This window comes from Narcine bancroftii, chromosome 1 (genome assembly GCF_036971445.1).
Source record: "Narcine bancroftii isolate sNarBan1 chromosome 1, sNarBan1.hap1, whole genome shotgun sequence".
Taxonomy (NCBI): domain Eukaryota; kingdom Metazoa; phylum Chordata; class Chondrichthyes; order Torpediniformes; family Narcinidae; genus Narcine; species Narcine bancroftii.
Window position 1 is genome coordinate 219,955,290 of NC_091469.1, and position 20,331 is coordinate 219,975,620.

The 20,331-nt window shown below is 40.0% G+C and overlaps 1 long non-coding RNA gene across 1 annotated transcript; it reads left to right on the forward strand.

The window, feature by feature from the left end:
• Positions 1 to 8,685: 8,685 nt before the first annotated feature.
• LOC138749349 (uncharacterized) lies at positions 8,686 to 14,905 on the forward strand. Its single transcript, XR_011348584.1, has 4 exons — positions 8,686 to 8,782; positions 11,020 to 11,149; positions 12,782 to 12,923; positions 14,754 to 14,905. It is a non-coding gene; the product is annotated as an uncharacterized lncRNA (long non-coding RNA).
• Positions 14,906 to 20,331: the final 5,426 nt, after the last annotated feature.

The window sequence follows — 20,331 nt, forward strand, 5'->3', positions numbered from 1 at the left end:
GAATCTACTGCAATGCTTGACCTCTTTTCTAATATCAGGATTATTCTTCCTTTGGGGACACACAGATCGTGGGTAGTTTATTTCAAATATCCGACTGTAACTGAATACAGAGTCTACAATGGGTTTGCCTCGTGGCTTGTGCTATCTCCCTTCAGCTTCTTCACTGATGATCTCCCATAGTAGGGGCAGAAATGGGGATGTTCACTGATGATTGCACAATATTCAATTCCATTCCCGGCTCCTCAGCAAACGAAGCAGTCCTGCTCTACACACTGTCAGAGAGAAGGAAGTGTAGAGAAGGACAAATCAATGGCAAGTAACATTCACAAAATTCAAATGTCAATTAATTAAAATCTCTATCAAGAAACAATTAAATCACTTAGTTATCATTGTTGAGTCTGCTGTCAAGATAGAACGACAAGAATATACACAGAACTATATGTAATTTTTTTTCCAAAGGAATACAATTTTCCATCTCATTATGCCATCTACTTAATAACACTTCTCTTTCATCTTTTCATGATATTGAGTTGAAGATTTTTATAATATTTGGAAACCATATATGGATTTTATGAATAATTTTCTGTCCATCTCTTCTATATTATCCACTCTTCTTAATTAGTAGTTTTTAAGAACAATTAATATTTGTCTATGCTAATATTATTGTATGTTAAATGGTAGGTGTTTCTATTCTTTCCTTTTCTTACATTTGGGTAGGGGGGGGGGAATGAGAAAAATATAAAAGTATTTTTTGTATCATTGGTTATGGTTATTTGGTTAATGTTCTATTAATTTTTTCCTGTAATGATTCAAACAATTAAATAAATTTAAAAACAGAATATACACAGAACCATAGAGTGGCATTAATGTCAGGTAGACCCATCGTCACCCTAGTTAATACCAGAATCTCATTTGAAGGTTCAAGTGAAACAGTGCAATATTTACGGCATATTCTTGCTTACAAATTTGATAGGTATTTCTTTCAACCCATTGTTCTGTTCTACATTATGCATAGCTCTTTTCTAAAGACAGGAAATGACTGAAGTTATTTATGTACAAGTCATAATTAAAAGAATTTGCATAGGATATGCAAGATTGTTTCCAATTCACATGTGGCCTGAGTTCTTAATTATCACATGACTCTCACAATAATCTTAAACTATCAAGGTTAACAAAAAGGAGAAAAACTAGGCTGGGAAAACATTAGATCAGTGGCTCTCAACCTTTTTCTTTCCATTCACATGCCATAGGTGTTCCATGATTAGTAAAGAATTGCTTAAGGTGTATGTGGATGGAAAGGAAAAATTTGAAAACAATGTTTTAATCGTACCTAATTGACTCGTTAATGACAATTTTTCTCAACCAAAATATTTCACTAACAATTGGGTATAGAGCAGTGATTCTCAACCTTCCCTCCTCACTCACATCCCACTTTAAGTAATCCCTAACTAATGACAGAGCACCGATGGCATAGGGATTACTTAAAGTGGTATGCTAGTGAGTATCCGAGGATACGCCCCAAAGTTCCTCAACATGGTTATCCAACTGCACGAAAACCAACAAGGTCAGGTCAGATACAGCAATGAGCTCTCTGAACCCTTCTCCATTAACAATGGCGTGAAGCAAGGCTGTGTTCTCGCACCAACCCTCTTTTCAATCTTCTTCAGCATGATGCTGAAACAAGCCATGAAAGACCTCAAAAATGAAGATGCTGTTTACATCCGGTACCGCACGGATCGCAGTCTCTTCAATTTTAGGCGCCTGCAAGCTCACACCAAGACACGAGCAACTTGTACGTGAACTACTCTTTGCAGACGATGCCGCTTTAGTTGCCCATTCAGAGCCAGCTCTTCAGCGCTTGATGTCCTGTTTTGCGGCAACTGCCAAAAGGTTTGGCCTGGAAGTCAGCCTGAAGAAAACTGAGGTCCTCCATCAGCCAGCTCCCCACCATGACTACCAGCCCCCCCACATCACAATCGGGCACACAAAACTCAAAACGGTCAACCAGTTTACCTATCTCAGCTCCACCATTTCATCGGATGCAAGGATCGACAATGAGATAGACAACAGACTCGCCAAGGCAAATAGCGCCTTTGGAAGACTAGACAAAAGAGTCTGGAAAACCTCACAAAGATTAGTGTATACAGAGCCGTTGTCATACCCACACTCCTGTTTGGCTCCGAATCATGGGTCCTCTACCAGCATCACCTACGGCTCCTAGAACGCTTCCACCAGCGTTGTCTCCGCTCCATCCTCAACATTCATTGGAGTGACTTCATCCCTAACATCAAAGTACTCGAGATGGCAGAGGGCAACAGCATCGAATCCACGCTGCTGAAGATCCAACTACGCTGGGTAGGTCACGTCTTCAGAATGGAGGACCATCGCCTTCCCAAGATCGTGTTATATGGCGAGCTCTCCACTGGCCACCATGACAGAGGTGCACCAAAGAAGAGGTACAAGGACTGCCTAAACAAATCTCTTGGTGCCTGCCACATTGACCACCGCCAGTGGGCTGATATCGCCTCAAACCATGCATCTTGGCGCCTCACAGTTCGGCGGGCTGCAACCTCCTTTGAAGAAGACCGCAGAGCCCACCTCACTGACAAAAGTCAAAGGAGGAAAAACCCAACACCCAACCCCAACCAACCAATTTTCCCTTGCAACCGCTGCAACTGTGTCTGCCTGTCCCGCATCGGACTTGTCAGGCACAAACGAGCCTGCAGCTGATGTGGACATTACCCCTCCATAAATCTTCATCCGCAAAGCCAAGCCAAAGAATGCTGGTGGGGAAAAAAATGTTGAGTACCATTGTATTAGATAAAAACTTAACTGGCACCTTCAATGTTGCTGTGTGCACCCGACGGCCATTGTTGACTCAAAATGCAGCTGATAGGTTGTAAAGTTCAATCATCTGCAGTTGTGCAGGAATCCATTTTTGAATGGGTTGCTCATTGACAGGTCGTTGACGTGACGGCAATGTCAGTTAGCGATACTGTGTTAAAAGGCATTATGGATTCTGTAAGTGTGCTGTAAAGCCAGTTCGGGAAGAATCTCTGGGCCTTTGTAAGCTGCACAGAACAATGTATCTTTTAGTATGCTTTTGAATTATCATCCAAAAGTCAGTTTAGTCTAGGGGTGGGGGGATATTTGTGGCACATTGCTGTAACAATTGAAAACCTGGATTCGTCAAGGGATCTTTCTTAACATAACGTATAACATAACAATTACAGCACGGAAACAGGCCATTAGGCCCTTCTAGTCCGCACCGAACCAAACACCCCTTTCTAGTCCCACCTCCCTGCACAATGCCCATAACCCTCCATCTTCTTCTCATCCATATACCTGTCCAACCTTTTCTTAAATAATACAATTGACTCCGCCGCCACTATTTCTCCCGGAAGATCATTCCACACAGCTACCACTCTCTGAGTAAAGAAGTTCCCCCTCATGTTACCTCTAAACCTCTGCCCCTTAATTCTTAACTCATGTCCTCTTGTTTTAAACTTTCCTCCTCTTAACGGAAATAGTCTATCCACATCCATTCTGTCTATCCCTTTCATAATCTTAAATACTTCTATCAAATCCCTTCTCAACCTTCTATGCTCCAAAGAATAAAGACCCAAATCTGTCCAATCTCTCCCCATACTCCAGATGCTTAAACCCAGGCAACATTCTGGTAAACCTTCTCTGCACTCTCTCCACTCTGTTTATATCCTTCCTATAATTAGGCGACCAGAACTGCACACAGAACTCCAAATTAGGCCGCACCAACATCTTATACAATCTCAACATCACCTCCCAACTCCTATATTCCATGCAATGATTGATAAAGGCCAGCATACTAAAAGCCTTCTTCACCACCCTATTTACGTGAGTTTCTACCTTCAGGGAACGATGTACCGTTACTCCTAAATCTTACTGCTCTTCTGTATTCCTCAATGCTCTCCCATTTACCACATATGTCCTATTCTGATTCTTCTTACCAAAATGAAGCACCTCACACTTATCAGCATTAAATTCCATCTGCCATTTTTCAGCCCACTTTTCTAAGCAGCCCAAATCCCTCTGCAATCCTTGAAAACCTTCTTCATTATCCACTATTCCACCTATCTTAGTATCGTCTGCATATTTACTAATCCAATTCACCACCCCATCATCTAGATCATTAATGTATATAACGAACAACAATGGGCCCAATATAGATCCTTGAGGCACACCACTGGTCACCGGCCTCCAACCTGACAGACAATTATCCACTACCACTCTCTGGCCTCTCCCTTTCAGCCAATGTTCAATCCATTTGACTATCTTAAAATTTATACCTAAAGACTGCACCTTCCTAACTAACCTTCCATGTGGTACCTTATCGAAGGCCTTACTGAAGTCCATATAGACAACATCCACTGCGCTACCCTCATCCACATTCCTAGTCACCTCTTCAAAAAATTCAATCAGATTGGTCAAACATGACCTTCCTCCCACAAATCCATGTTGAGTGCTCCTGATCAGACCCTGTCTATCCAGATGTTTATAAGTACTATCTCTAAGAATTTTCTCCATTAATTTACCTACCACAGACGTCAAACTTACAGGCCGATAGTTGCCAGGCTTCCTCCTTGAACCCTTTTTAAATAATGGAACCACATGCGCAATGCGCCAATCCTCCGGCACTATCCCCATATCTAATGACATTTGAAAAATTACCGCCAGAGCCTCTGCTATTTCCTCCTTCACTTCTCTCAATGTCCTGGGGAAGATCCCGTCTGGTCCCGGAGACTTATCCACCTTTATATTCTTCATCAAAAGCCTTAAAACTACACCTTTTGTAATCTCTATATTCCCCATATTTATCCAATTTGCTTTTTTTATCCCACATCTCCCAATATCCTTCTCCTTAGTGAATACCGAAGAAAAGAAACTGTTCAATATCTCCCCCATTTCTCTAGGTTCCACACACAGTTTTCCACTCTGATTTTCTAAGGGACCAATTTTGTCTCTAGCTTTCCTCTTACCATTAACATATTTGTAGAACTCTTTTGGATTAGTTTTCACCCTGCTTGCCATAGTTTTCTCGTACCTTCTTTTAGCTTTCCTAATTCCTCTCTTAAGATTCCTCTTACATTCAATGTATCTTTCAAACATCTCCTTAACTCCATGCTTCTTATATCTAATGTACGCCTCCCTTTTTCTTCGAACCAAGTTTCCAATATTCCTTGAAAACCACGGCTCTCTCAAACCTTTTGCCCCTCCTTTTAACCTAACAGGAACATAAAGCTTTTGCACTCTCAAAATCTGATCTTTAAAAGACTTCCATCTCTCTACTACATCCTGCCCATAAAACAAATTGTCCCAATGCACACCCTGCAAGTCCTTTCGCATCTCCTCAAATCTAGCTTTTCCCCAATCAAAAACCTCAATCCTTGGCCCTGATTTCTCTCTTTCCATAATGACATTGAAGCTGATGGCATTATGATCACTGGACCCGAAGTGCTCGCCAACACTTACCTCCGTCACTTGACCCATCCCATTTGCCAACAGTAGATCTAACACTGCTCCTTCTCTGGTCGGCACCTCTACATATTGTTGTAAAAAACTATCTTGCACACATTTCACAAACTCTAACCCATCCATTCCTTTCACAGAATGTGTTTCCCAATCTATATGTGGAAAATTAAAATCTCCCATAATTACAACCCTGTGCTTATCACAAATATCTACTATCTCCCTACAGATTTGCTCCTCTAGGTCTCGGTCCCCTCCGGGTGGTCTATAATACACCCCTACAAGTGTAACCTCTCCTTTCCTACTCCTCAGTTCCACCCAAATAGCCTCCATGGATGTGCCCTCTAATCTATCCTTCCTAGGCACCGCTGAAATATTTTCCCTGACAAGCAATGCAACCCCACCTCCTCTTGCCCCTCCGACTCTATCACACCTAAAACAACGAAACCCAGGGATATTCAGTTGCCAATCACATCCCTCCTGCAACCATGTCTCACTAATCGCTACCACATCATACTTCCAAGTATCAATCCACACCTTCAGCTCATCCACCTTTTTTTACAATACTCCTGGCATTAAAATATATGAATTTCAGGGATTTCCCATTTTTTAATCCCTGTTTTCCCTCATCTTTAAGAACAACATTATTTACTTTTCCTGCCAATTGCCCTTCATCTTCTTCCAGAGCATTTCCCTTCTCTATCACCTGCCCATCCATATTCAAATACTTACTACAAACTTTCATTGTTTGCATTCTAACCTTCTCCTTACTGCTCTGTACTATTTTGTTCCCTCCCCCCAACCATTCTAGTTTAAAGATCCTGAGTAGCCCTAGCAAATACCTCTGCCAGGATTCTGGTCCCCCTGGGATTTAAGTGTAACCCGTCCTTACTGTACAGATCACATCTCCCCCAAAAAAGGTCCCAGTTATCCAGAAACTTAAAACCCTGCCCCTTACTCCACCCCTTCAGCCACGTGTTAATCCTCCACCTCATTCTATTTCTATTCACACTGTCACGTGGCACAGGGAGTGCATTTTTTTTTTAGGAAATGGCTTTGGATGATGGCTTTAAATAGTTTGTTTAATTGGTCATTCACCCTGTCTGGGAGAATCAGGGCTCCTCAGTACACATGCACAAGGTGTTTTTCCTAACAGCAGGTTTCAAAGCTGGGGAATTCGGTATTTAATAAAAACAAAATCAATGGTGCTTTCTCATAATTATCATTTCTGGATTAGCATACAAATTTTAGCAGTTTTTCTTTGGTATTGCCACCATAAAATCACCAGCCAACAACATTCTGGGGATCACTTACGACCAGAAACTTAGCTGAATCAGCCACGTAAATACTGTTGCTACAAGAGCAGGAAAGTCTTGATAAATTGTGTGGAGTGACTCATATACTCTCCACTTTTCTGGATAAGTGTAACTCCAACAACATTGTAGAAACTCAACACTATTCAGGACAAAGCCCTCATCCCTCCAAAACATTCATTCTTTTCAACACCAAAATATTGCTGCAAAATATTTACTTCCATGCTTACTGAATAACTTACATGAGTTTCTTCGACAACAGCTCCGAAACTAGAGACTTCCTCCACACAAGAAAGATCAAGCAGAAGAGATTTTTTTTTACTGTATGTTTCATTCCAAGGCATACACCAACCCGACAGAATGCACCATCCTGTTGCTTTTTTTGCTTGGTTCCAAATCTTGGAACTCAGCAGCTCCTTTGAATTATTTTCACTAGAAGGACATGATCGGTTCAAGAAGATAGCTCATCATCACCTTCTCAAGAGCAATTAGGGTCTGACATTCAATCTGGCTTTGCTAGAGATACCCACCACTAAAACTATAGCAATAAAATCTCCTCAGATATAACCATATAACCATATAACCATTTACAGCATGGAAACAGGCCATGTATGAAAATTGTAAACTTTTTTCATCATCACTCTTTCCGAATTCCTATTTAAAGTGAATTGAAATGTGTTAACTTTTTCTTTAGAAGTTTTTTTGAAGTCAAATTTTGTTCTATTCTCACTTGAGTTTTGTAGTATGGAAAATAGCTAAGTTGCACAATTCCTGATCGTCCATGGTCTGAATCTACTTACTCTGAATGTACAAGTGGAAAACAATGAGATTTCTTTTTCTGCTGCAAAGGGGAGAATTGTTAGTTTATGTAAAATGAAATACGGTGATATTGTGGTAACCAGCCATACTTAATGTGAGTGCTTATGTTCACAAGACAGCACATTTCTGATTTAGTGCAAAATTTGCTTGAATTTGTGAATTAAATTTGGAGAAAGTTTTAAACATGGTCCAGCTGAAAATCTTTCCTCTGAAAGCTTTTGTGCTCTAAAGTACTTCTTCACTTCCAAAATATATGGTTTCCTTTCATAAAAATGCAAAATAGATTTTCTGAGCTTGTAAGTTATAATAGTCTGTTAAAGAGCCAAATAATATTTCTTAATCACTTGCCATTTAGCCAAGTGATTAGAATCTTATTATCTCCTCAACCTATCCTTCATTCTGGAACTGCATAGCAAGTAAACTGTTGTTATCCTTCATTATTACCTTAGATGGCTTTTGCTTTGTTCAGTACTTCATAAAAGGTTTTACTGCTTATTTGAATGCATCACTAATTCTTCACAAAAGAGGGCAGAATTCTTGTTATAATGGGAACTTTAAGATCCAGTCAGTCACATTTTCCAGTTTTTGCATTTCTTCAACACATTTTTCCAGTCAAGAATTGAAAATAATTACAGCTAGTCCCCGACTTACAATGGGATTCCGTTCAGCCACTCCCATCGCAAGCTTTAAAAAATCGTCACTTGAAAAAGAATGCCGCACTTGCCATTTTTTATAATTAAATATTGAATACAACATGTTGAATGTTGAATAGAGCGATTGTAAGAGTCTGCTGTACACTGCCATCACCCAGAAGCACGCAAGAGTGGTGTGCTGTGCATAGCAAGCTTGGGGACACAGCGGAACTAAAAATTGAAAGTATGGATTCGAACCATGTGTGATAATACAGGATACTTTCACCAATGTATATATTTGTATATATTTACATATAGTAGTAGTGATTGGCTGAGAGCTGTAGCCACGCCTACTGGCAGGTCATAAAGGGCTGCTCCTAACCAGACCCAGGTCAGTCTGGATTGGTCAACCTTGATGTACTATGCTCCAGTCTTTTGTTAATAAAAGCCTTGGATTGAGCCAACAAGTCTTTGAGTCATTCGATGCGCTATGCCATGTAACTTCAAAAATTCGTAAGTCGGACCATCATAAATCAGGGACTCTCAAGAAGAACAGAAAACACGTTGACTATGCATGCTCTTTTTAGAACCATAGAACATTACAGCACAGAAACAGGCCTTTTTGACCCTTCTAGTCTTTGCTAAACCATATTTTTGCCTACTCCCACTGACCTGCACCCAGTCCATAGCCCTCCATACCTCTTCCATCCATGTTCCTGTCCAAATTCCTCTTAAAAGTTAAAATTAGAGTCCATATTCACCACTCCCAGCACTCTCTACATGAAAAGGTTCCCCCTCATGTTTCCCCTAAACTTTTACCCTTTCACTCTTAACCCAGGTCCTCCAGGTTGTATCTCACCTATCCTCAGTGGAAAAAAAAGCCTATCTGCATTTACTCTATCCCCCTCACAATTTTAAATACTTCTATCAAATCTCCCCCTATTCTTCTATGCTCCAGGGAATAAAGTCTTAACCTGTCCAACCTTTCCCTGTAACTCAGTTCCTGAAGTTCAGGCAACATTCTAATAAATCTTTTCTGCATTCTTTCAATTTTATAGACATCTTTCCTGCAGTTACGTGACCAAAACTGCACACAGTATTCCAAATTTGGCCTCACTAATGTAATAAAACTTTACCATAGCATCCCAACTCCTGTACTCAACACTTTGACTTTTGAAGGCCAATTCCATCAGTGAGATCACCTTCAGGGAATTATATGTCTGTATTCCCAGATCCCTTTGTTCTACCTCACTCCTCATGCCCTACCATGTCCTTTCTTGGTTTGTCCTTCCAAAATGCAACTCCTCACACTTGTCTGCATTAAATTCCATCTGCTGCTCCACATGATTGATTAAACCCAACCTACCACACACAAAGCCATGTTGACTATCCCTAATCAGTTCCTGGCTATCTAAGAAATTGTATATCTGATCTCTTAGAACATCTTTCTATAATTTACCCACTACTGACATCAGGCTCACCATCCTATAATTTCTAGGGTTACTGTTGGAGCCTTTTTTAAACAATGAAACAATGGAGCTACCCTCTAATCATCTGGCACCTCACTTGTGGCTAAGGACATTTTAAATATTTCTGCCAGAGCCCCTGAAATTTCTACACAAGCCTCCTTCACAGTCTGAAGTAATATCTTGCCAGGCCCTGGGGATTTATCCACCCTTATTTTCTTTAAGACAGCAAGCGCTCCCTCCTCTTTAATTGATATAGGTTCAATGACATCAATGTTTGTTTTTTCCTTACTTCCTATGACTCGCTGCCCTTTTCCTGAGTGAACACTGATGAAAAAAAAAGATTTAAGACCTATCCCATTTAAGACCTTTGATCTTCAAGGGGGCAAATTTTGTCCCTTACTCTTCTTTTGCTCTTGATATACCTGTAGAAACCCTTAGGATTTTCCTCCACGTCATCTGCCAAAGCAACCTGATCTTCTTTTAGGCTTCCTGATTTCTTTCTTGATGTTTTTCTTGCATTTTTTATACTCCTCGCGTACCTCATTTGCCTATATCTGTTATATGCCATTCTCTTCTTCTGAATCAGATCCCCAATATCCCCTAAAATCAAGGTTCCCAATGCCTTCTAACCTTGCCTTTGATCCGGACAGGAACATACAAATTCTGTACTCTCAAAATCTCATCTTATCTCATCTAACACTTGGATTACCTTTATTTCATGCACGATTCCTTCAACAAAACTCTTCGCTGATTCATTTTGATACCAAAATTAAAATTCAGCTATAGTTCAAATGTTGCAAATCAATACCAAATTGGATTAGGTTGATGGCCTGGGTCCTTGAATGTTGCTCATGAATTTAGCTTTATATATGTCTATTTATTTTGAAAATATATTGCTTGTCTGTAAGTTTTTTATGCCTGGTTGTGTCTTTGCATGTTTTCCACCAAGGACCAAAGAACACTGTTTCGTTGTCTTGTACTCGAGCAATTGGATAATAAATAAACTTGAACTTGAAAATCTGTCTCACTGACTCTTACTCCACCCTTAAAACATCAACAAAACTCTTTGACAGCTGGCCATGCTGAGGGTTGGGATTTTGTTCTCTATAGAAGTTGTTTTGGATTACTTTTACTGTTCCTATCATTTAGCAGCATTTAAAGTTATTAAAATGAAGAGAATAATTGAAAAAGCTTTTCAAACAATAGCAATACCTTTAAGTAACTGAAATTCATGAAAACAAATAAATAATTCAAAATATTTATCTTCCAATCCTTTTCCAGGCAATGCCCATTAAACCCGAAGAGAGCTCAAATCAAATTCGACAGATAATTCCCCAGTGCAATTCTGGGAAATATCAGGACGATGGAAGCCTGATGAAGTCCAGCAGTTGATCAAACTAACAGATTGTCTGTAAGTACTGGACCTTTGTATTTCATATGAAGCTTGCAAACCTCAGGGCCATCCCTTAAGTTTGATAACTAAACAGAAGCAGTTTGAAGGGAACAGCTGGGAAAAAAAAAACAGTACAATCTGGCTCAACATCTTTAAAGTGAGACTACTTGAAATTACATTCTTTCTATCCATCTCTCTCTCTCTCTCTCTCTCGCTCTCTATGTATCTATCTATTGATCCATCTATCTAATCTACCTGTCTATCTATCTTGAAAGTCACTCTCACAAAAGGCAGGATTGAAAGCATCATAGGCTCAGTATGTGTTCTAGGTTTGGGACGTCAATGTTCACCAAGTATGACTGAGCTTTGCCTCTATTTTAACACAGTTATAATAGCGGTTTCCATGCCCAAAATTGGTTAAGCCTATCCTTCCACAAAAAAACCCAGATAAATCTAATTCAGATAACTACTGCCTGTTTAGTCTACTCTCAATAATCATCAATCACACTGACAGTGCTATCAATGAGCAATTACTCAGCAATAAATATCTCACTAATGACCAATTTGGCTTTCACAAGGACCATGGAACTCCAGACCTCACTCCAGCCTTGATCTGAGCACAAACTAAATAGCTAAATTCCAGATGAGGCAGTCTGGTCAAACTGAAGATAATGGGCATCAAAAAGAAAACATCCAAATTAATAGTGTCAAATCTCAAACGAAGGATGATAGTTGTGAATATCGGAGGTCTATCATCCCAGGTTCAGAACATGAGCTCCTCTGCTTCAAAACTGATATTATCTCCCTCTCAACCCTGAAGTGAGATGTCCCCTGATGACTGCTCAATGATCAGTTCCCTCCCTAAGTCATCAGCAAATGATGCGGTCCATGCACACGGCAAGCATGCCTGAACTGTGCTGACGTGTCATTTTGTACCCTAGAAGTGTAAGGCAATAGCCATCTACAAAAAGAGAGAGTTTAACTATCTACACGACATAAAATGGTATAACGATTCATTGTCAATATTCTGTTTAACTAGAAGCTGAACTGAGCTAGTGACATCAGTGGTGCTGTAGGTACAGAGGCTGGGAATCTCCTAGTAAATGAGTCACCTGACACTTTTCCATCATCTATATGGCACAGGTTAGATGTACAATGGAATAAAATATACTTGCTTGATAAATGCAGCTCTATCAAATCTCAGGATGCTCAACACCATCCAGGTCTAAAAAGACATTTGATGGGTACACAATGCACAACTGTAAATATTTGGTCCCACTGCCACCAGCACATAGTGAGTTAATGTATACCACCTACAAATACACTACTCCAGCAACACTTCTCAACCTCGACCACCAAGGACATGTGCAGCAGTTGCATGGTAACACTATTATCAGCAGATCTCAAATCATTCTGCCTTGGAAATATATTGGCAATCCGTCATTGTTGTTGGATGTCAGGAACTCTCCTTTTATTACAAAGACTGCCATAGTTCAAGAAAGTAACTCAAAGGCTATGAGGAATGAATTCTTGCTCTGACAGTAATTAGCAGATCTCAAAAACAAAATTCAATTAAAAAAAAGTGCTGGGTGTAATTTTATTTCTCTCAGATTCACAGGAAAATAAATGAAATTAAATCTTACCTTTTAGGAGATTACCTCTGCTAGTCTTGATCCAAATGATTGTGCAAGAAGTAAAACACGAGAGTCTGTCAACATCGCGGTTGAAGTAAAAACACAAAATGCTAGAGAAACTACATAACCAACATTTCTGGCTTGACCCTTTGATCAAGGTAATGAAAAATGCCGGCAGGGGTCCGAACAAAAAGGTGAGGGGTGGGAGGAGGTGCATGGCTGCAAAGGCAGGAGGTGATAGTTGGAGAAGGGAGGAAGGGCACAGAACCAAGCAGGGGGAGGAGAGATGTCAAGATAAATAGAGAAGGAAGGGGGTGGAGAGCTGAGGGAAAGAAGGCAGGAGGAAGGGAAGAGAGGGGGAGAAAGGGAGAGCAGGTGAGCCGAAACCAAAAACATCAATGTTAATGCTATCCGGCTGGAGAGTGACCAGACAGAAAATCAGGTGTGCAGTTTACCTTCACCAATGGGAAACCAACTTGCCCCATTTCCCTCACCAAAATGAGCATGCATTCATGTCTGTAATTTGTACACAGTACAAACCTGCATGTTTTATCAACAATTCAACCCATATTTACCCCTAAAAATCTGATGATGAAAATAACTAAAATTTTAATAGAGTATGGTATGAAAATCAATCCTTAATAATATTTTGTTCAAAGCAAACAATTGTCATTGAACTTTAATCATAACATAACATAACATAACAATTACAGCATGGAAACAGGCCATTAGGCCCTTCTAGTCCACACCGAACCAAACATCCCTTTCTAGTCCCACCTCCCTGCACAATGCCCATAACCTTCCATCTTCTTCTCATCCATAAACCTGTCCAACTTTTTCTTAAATAACACAATTGACTCCGCCGCCACTATTTCTCCCGGAAGCTCATTCCACACGGCTACCACTCTCTGAGTAAAGAAGTTTCCCCTCATGTTACCTCTAAACCTCTGCCCCTTAATTCTTAACTCATGTCCTCTTGTTTTAATCTTTCCTCCTCTTAACGGAAATAGTCTATCCACATCCACTCTGTCTATCCCTTTCATAATCTTAAATACTTCTATCAAATCCCCTCTCAATCTTCTACGCTCCAAAGAATAAAGACCTAATCTGTCCAATCTCTCCCTATACTCTAGATGCTTAAACCCAGGTAACATTCTGGTAAACCTTCTCTGCACTCTCTCCACTCTGTTTATATCCTTCCTATAATTAGGTGACCAGAACTGCACACAGAACTCCAAATTAGGCCGCACCAACGTCTTATACAATCTCAACATCACCTCCCAACTCCTATATTCCATGCAATGATTGATAAAGGCCAGCATACTAAAAGCCTTCTTCACCACCCTATTTACGTGAGTTTCTACCTTCAGGGAACGATGTACTGTTACTCCTAAATCTTTCTGCTCTTCTGTATTCATCAATGCTCTCCCATTTACCACGTATGTCCTATTCTGATTCTTACCAAAATGAAGCACCTCACACTTATCAGCATTAAATTCCATCTGCCATTTTTCAGCCCACTTTTCTAAGCAGCCCAAATCCCTCTGCAATCCTTGAAAACCTTCTTCATTATCCACTATTCGACCTATCTTAGTATCGTCTGCATATTTACTAATCCAATTCACCACCCCATCATCTAGATCATTAATGTATATAACGATCATAGTTTTAACATTTGTTTAAAACATGAATTTTATCATTTAAACGTTGTCAAAATTTTTAAATGATTAATTTATCCATCCCTATTTGTGGTGGTAATTACACAATCATCAAATTATATTTTGATAGAACCAATCATGTGTAAGATACTTCTTGTGTTTCCCTACTCCATAAAATATTTGTTGTAGTAACCTGAAGCCATAGTGGTACGATATTAGTTGTTGTAACTGCTCACTGCAAGTATATTCTTGAAAGAATATGTTAGAAATCATGTAAAAGCTTAAAGAAATATAGAATCCAAATTTATATTATCCTTTCAACCCCTAAAGATCTTCCAAAATCTCCAGCGCAAAATGACCAAGAGGCATTGCCACTGTCTGGCTGAAGCATGGATGACAGTTTGCAAACTGCCAGAACCCACGAATAGCAATGAAACGCCAGAGCAAAAAGAAAATTCAGATAGCTGAATTCTGAAATATATTACCAGAAGCAGGGAATATAGCACAAACAAAATACATTTTCTTTACTTGTCCTCATAATTTCAGTGACCAGTATGTGTGTATCCCTGGGTCCAATATGCCTTGAGTCAGCAGAAGTTGACTAGAATAGATTATAGCCATTCTAGCAGCTCTTAAAGGGGTTATCCGTCAGAAGTCTGAAATAAAGGTAGTTAGGCAGGAAACATCTATGGAAAAAGAAACAGAGTTAAGGTTTCAGATTGATAAAAACCATCTGACAAAATAGTTGGTTGCATTGGCAAGTTTGCATTAGGGCTTGCATGAAATGATAAGGATGCATTTGGAAATCCAACCTCAAATTTTCATGAAAGAAGGTTCATACAGTATGCTGAAGTCTCAGTAAAAACACAATGCTGGAAAAACTGCAGGTCAATCAGTGTAATTTATATGGCAAAGATCAAAATACACAACCAAAATTGGGCCCTTCATCAAGCCCAAAATGTCGATTATGTATTTTTATCTACGCTATATAATTGGCATACTGTTTGACCTGCTGCGTTTCTCCAGCATTGTGTTTTTACTTCAGCCATGGAGTCTGTAAACTCTGATGTCTCAGGTTCCATTGCAAAACATGTCAGCTGGATTTTGGGTGTTATTGGTCAAAAGCAATTTGAAATGTCATCTCTCTTTGGCTTGGCTTCGCGGACGAAGATTTATGGAGGGGTAATGTCCACGTCAGCTGCAGGCTCGATTGTGGCTGACAAGTCCGATGCGGGACAGGTAGACACGGTTCCAGCGGTTGCAGGGGAAAATTGGTTGGTTAGAGTTGGGTGTTGGGTTTTTCCTCCTTTGTCTTTGTTACTGAGCGGCACAGTTAATGAAACACTAACCCTAACCCTAACCCTAATCCAGCACTGTCTGTAAGGAGTTTGCATGTTCTCCCCAAGTCTGCATGGGTTTTCTCTGGGCTCTCTAGTTTCCTCCCACTTTTCAAAACTGTCCAGGGTTTATAGGTTAATTGGGGTATTTGGTCAGCCCAGGCTGAAGGGTCTGTCACTATGCTGAATGTCTACATTTAATATTTAGTCTTGGCTTGGAGGAGTGCTGGGGACTTGGAACCATATGAACTGACGGTTCAATCCTAGGTTGGTGGCATTCCCAGTTTTGGCATCGGACAGCAACAGAGCCCTTCTGGGTGTTCTTCAAACCATTCCTGACAAGATGGCAAAGTTTGATCATTAGGCTGAGAGCATCTTGAGATTGTCCAACAAGACAAAATGCAGCTTCCTCCAGTGAATGTTAATAGTCTTTTAGCAGCCATTCTACAACCATAAATGGCAGACTATAGATGCATTAATTTTAATCAGACATATGGCAACAATGAAAGGAAAGAGAGATGGAATCTCCAGACGAATGTTGAATCACTGTTCCTTATTAATTTTTAATTGTTGGATGTGTGCATCATTGACTGGCATTTCATAGCTACTGCCTATTGCTTTGAGAGGTAATACATTGTTGCCTTCTTAATAATAAATGTGAGGCAGATACAACTGACCACAATGCCATCAGGCAAGAACAGCAGATGCTTGAATTTGAGTGAACCAAGAGAAGCTGGGGCAGCCAGCATCCATGGAGAGAAGTGGTCACAGAATGAGGCACAGGCATTTGATTTTTCCGATGGAAAGCAGAAAATGCCTCTTTCACTTTGACGCTGGCACTGGCCTCTGACTCTCCCCACTTGATATAGAGCAATGCCTTTACAGACCAGCAATTGGGACCAGGGTTCAAATCCCACCCTGTCTGCAAAGAGTTTGTATGTTCTCCCCATGTCTGCGTGGGTTTTCCCTGGGTGCCCCAGATTCCCCTCAACCTTTCGAAATGGGGGTGTAGGTTAATTGGGTGACACTGACTCATGGGGAAAAGTGGCCTGGTTCCGTGCTGTATGTCCAAATTTAAATTTATAATTTAAATTTAAAACCACAGGAACAACACAACCATTAAAATCATGCATTAATGAATGGAGTAGGTATTAGAAACCAAAGCCACAGTGGCAGTTGGAGGCTTTCTTCCAAGGTGTACCAAATAATTCAGTACCCTGCTGCAGTTATTAGTAGAGACTGCTTGGCATTCCAAAATTGGCAAAATTACTTCCATTTCTTTATCTTTGTGAAGGCCCAGCATGAACTTTGTCTCTGTGTTGCTTGGAGGTTGCCATTTATGTACAGACGTAAAGGAAGTAACTCTGAGGATAGTCGTCCAGACTGAGCGAATAGGGGGTAGCAGACGAGGTTCACTGAAATCAGCTAACCATATTGTGGTAGGAGGCAAGTGAGAAAAAAAAACTTGTAGAAGAATAGGTGACGCAAGGCTTTCCTTGACTTTACCAGGCATTTTTTCCCTGTCCAATGAACAAATCAGCTCTTCTCTTCTAATCTGAAAGTCTGTCTATCATTGAAGTGCTTTTCCTCATCACCTAACTCGACTGCAACAATTCAGAAGTTCCACAAGGCATAGGCTCTTCATTCAATTTCCCACATTCCATTTAGCAATAAACACCAATAGTTTTCCAATTTTAATCATATGCCTTATCCTTTTATTCTGTTTGGCCATCTCAAGGGCCATAAGTTCATTATTTTTTCTCCCTAGTTCCATGTGCATTCTGATGTGCTGGATTTGCTATTGTGACTTCAGGTGCTTGGACCTCACCAACTTCCGTAGAACTCATCTCTTTAATGAAACTTTTAGTTCATATACCAAATCTGCCTCACTTTATGTTACATTCATTTATTCCCTTCAAGTGTCGTGAAGTATTTTGGAACATTACTGGCACAACATTTCCATTACGTTGACCATGGTGCTTGGGGAAAAAAAAATACCGAAAAAGATGATGGAGACAGATAAAGAACGGAAAAGTTAAAGACCATGGAAAGTAATAATAACAGGAGAGAAGTAAAATAAACTGTTGTGGCGGCTCACCACAACACAGGCGAACCGGCCCCGCTTGTATGCCACGTGGCGGGGCAGCCGGCCAAAATGGCGCCGTCGGGGATTTCCCTTCCTTCCAGCTCGGGGCTCAGAAACCTGCGCTTGGGGACCACGTGATGCCCGGGTGATGTCAGCGCCCTCCATCGCGGTTCTCAGCCAGGTCTGGGCTGGGAGTATAAGTGCAGCCCAGCAGCCTGCAATAAACTAGTCTGCTCACTGAGCTCAACCCATCTGGTTGCGTGTGCTATTGGAGGAGCAGAGTAGCTGCCGCTACACTGTAATAAATAAGCAAAAAGTCATTAATATAAATATATAAAAAGAGAAACAATAGAAAGACAAGGAAATCATGTGGAAAATGTAGGTGGGTAACATAAAAACTAGAATAAAGGAATGAAAATAAGGAAGCAGGCAATTACAATTTACATCAATAAACAAGGATATAGGATTAAAAAAAGGAGGGATAACTGATTGCAGAGATGCACATTACTTTGTTTTGGCAGGAATCCAACTTGCCATTGCACTCACAGGAAGGGATGGATACTGATCTTGTACAGAAATTATAACTGTGGATTCAAAAATCAGGCCAAAAATTGTGGAGGAGACAAAGATTAATTATCTCAGTGCCTGCACAGTAATATTTGTGTTACAAACAAATCATATTTGCTTGTATTTTAAGTGCATAAATCTGACGCATGCAGATGAATAAGCTGCAATGCCTGTTCAGGATGAGTGAGCACACTTGTTTGAATGTCATATTTATCCCTGTACTTTGTCAGAAAATTAACTTCTTTGGAGTTTGCACTTGAGATGAGCATATGGTCGCTGATCTCAGGAGATGACAGCCTATCCAAGCGATAGCTCCATGTGGCTCCAGCAGTCGTCCGCTGGCAGATGCTTTGGGCTTTTCTGCGATTAAGCAGAGATCATCACTGTTTTCTTTGAGCACTGCTGGGCCTTGTACTCTGAAGTGTTTTGTTAATCACTGTCTGCCTTCGACAGAAGCTGCCAAAGCTCTCATTAAGTTTGAATTCTGAACTGTCATGCTCGGATGACGGAATCTCATCCCTTTTCTGCATGACTGGGACTTATCATGGAAAGATGCCAGTTAGAAAATCCTGACACTAACATTTATTTGTTTTTGCAACACTGACAAAAAAAGCAAAATTTTTAATTGTAATTCCAGAAATTGTTCATTTGAGTGTAATCACTCATTATTTCCCCAATATTTTTTTTTATTTCCCAAAGTTTGAGCAATCTCCTGTCTCGGTTCATTTTACTCTACGACATATCTACCCTATTCAATATAATGTAGAGAAGTGTTTAATTTCCCCCATCATGAGGTTCACTCTTTAGTATGATGCTTATTTAAGATAGTGACCAGATCTAAAAGGAATATTTATTTTAAAGAGATCAATTCAAACTATATGTGCTATCTAACTCCAAACTATTTCCAAAAGTGCAGAATATCATTTCCCTCTTAAGAATTCTATTTCTGTTTTTCAGACTCACACATTATTTTTTCTTGGTGAAAGAGATACAGGAATAGGAAATAAGAAATACCATTTTGTCCCTACACACCTTAGATCAGTGTTTTTCAAACTTTTTTTTTTCCACTCCCATATCACTTTAAGTAATCCCTATGCCATTGGTGCTCTGTGATTAGTAAAGGATTGCTTAAGGTGATATGGGAGTGGGAAGGGAAGGTTGAGAATCACTGATCTAGGCCCAATTGTTACTGAAATATTTTGCTCGAGAAAAATTGTCATTTGGAGTTATGAAACCGTGCACATAATGAGTCAATTAAGTACGATTGAAACAGTGGGTTTCAAACTTTTTCTTTCTACTCACATCCCACCTTAAGTAATCCATTGCTAATCATAGGCATTACTTTAAGGTGACCTGTGAGTAGCAACAATACATTTGAAAGCCACTGCTTTAGATCAATAGTTGTCAATAGTAAATCATTGTCATTTGATGGTCATAGGACAATCATTAAGAAAATTCAAGAAGATGGTGAGATCATGTTTTGCATGAAAATCCTAAACCTTTCAATCGCAGTAACTGGTGAGTGAATGGATTTGTTGACAGCTGCCCCCATATTTGCTTGCAATTGTTCAGCAGAGCTGCTGGTGGTTTTCCTGAAGTCACTGACAGCCAGTTTGTGACTGCGGTAGGTATTCAAGGGTGGCCATATCTATAACAGCATGCAGGATAAGACTATACCTTGAGCCTCACTTTCCTTATCGGGAAGAAAAGTTGTATTTTCAACAACATTAACATTCAGGTTTTCACAAAAGATTTTGCTGAAAGTGATACTTTTGATTTTAAAAGTGCTATTAATTTATTTTGAAATTATATCTCGTAAAGTATTAAGAAATGAAAACATCCTTATCTTTAAGATTCTATTTATTAATCCAAGTTATAAAACTTGGATGGAACGGCTGGCATAGCGGTTAACGCAACA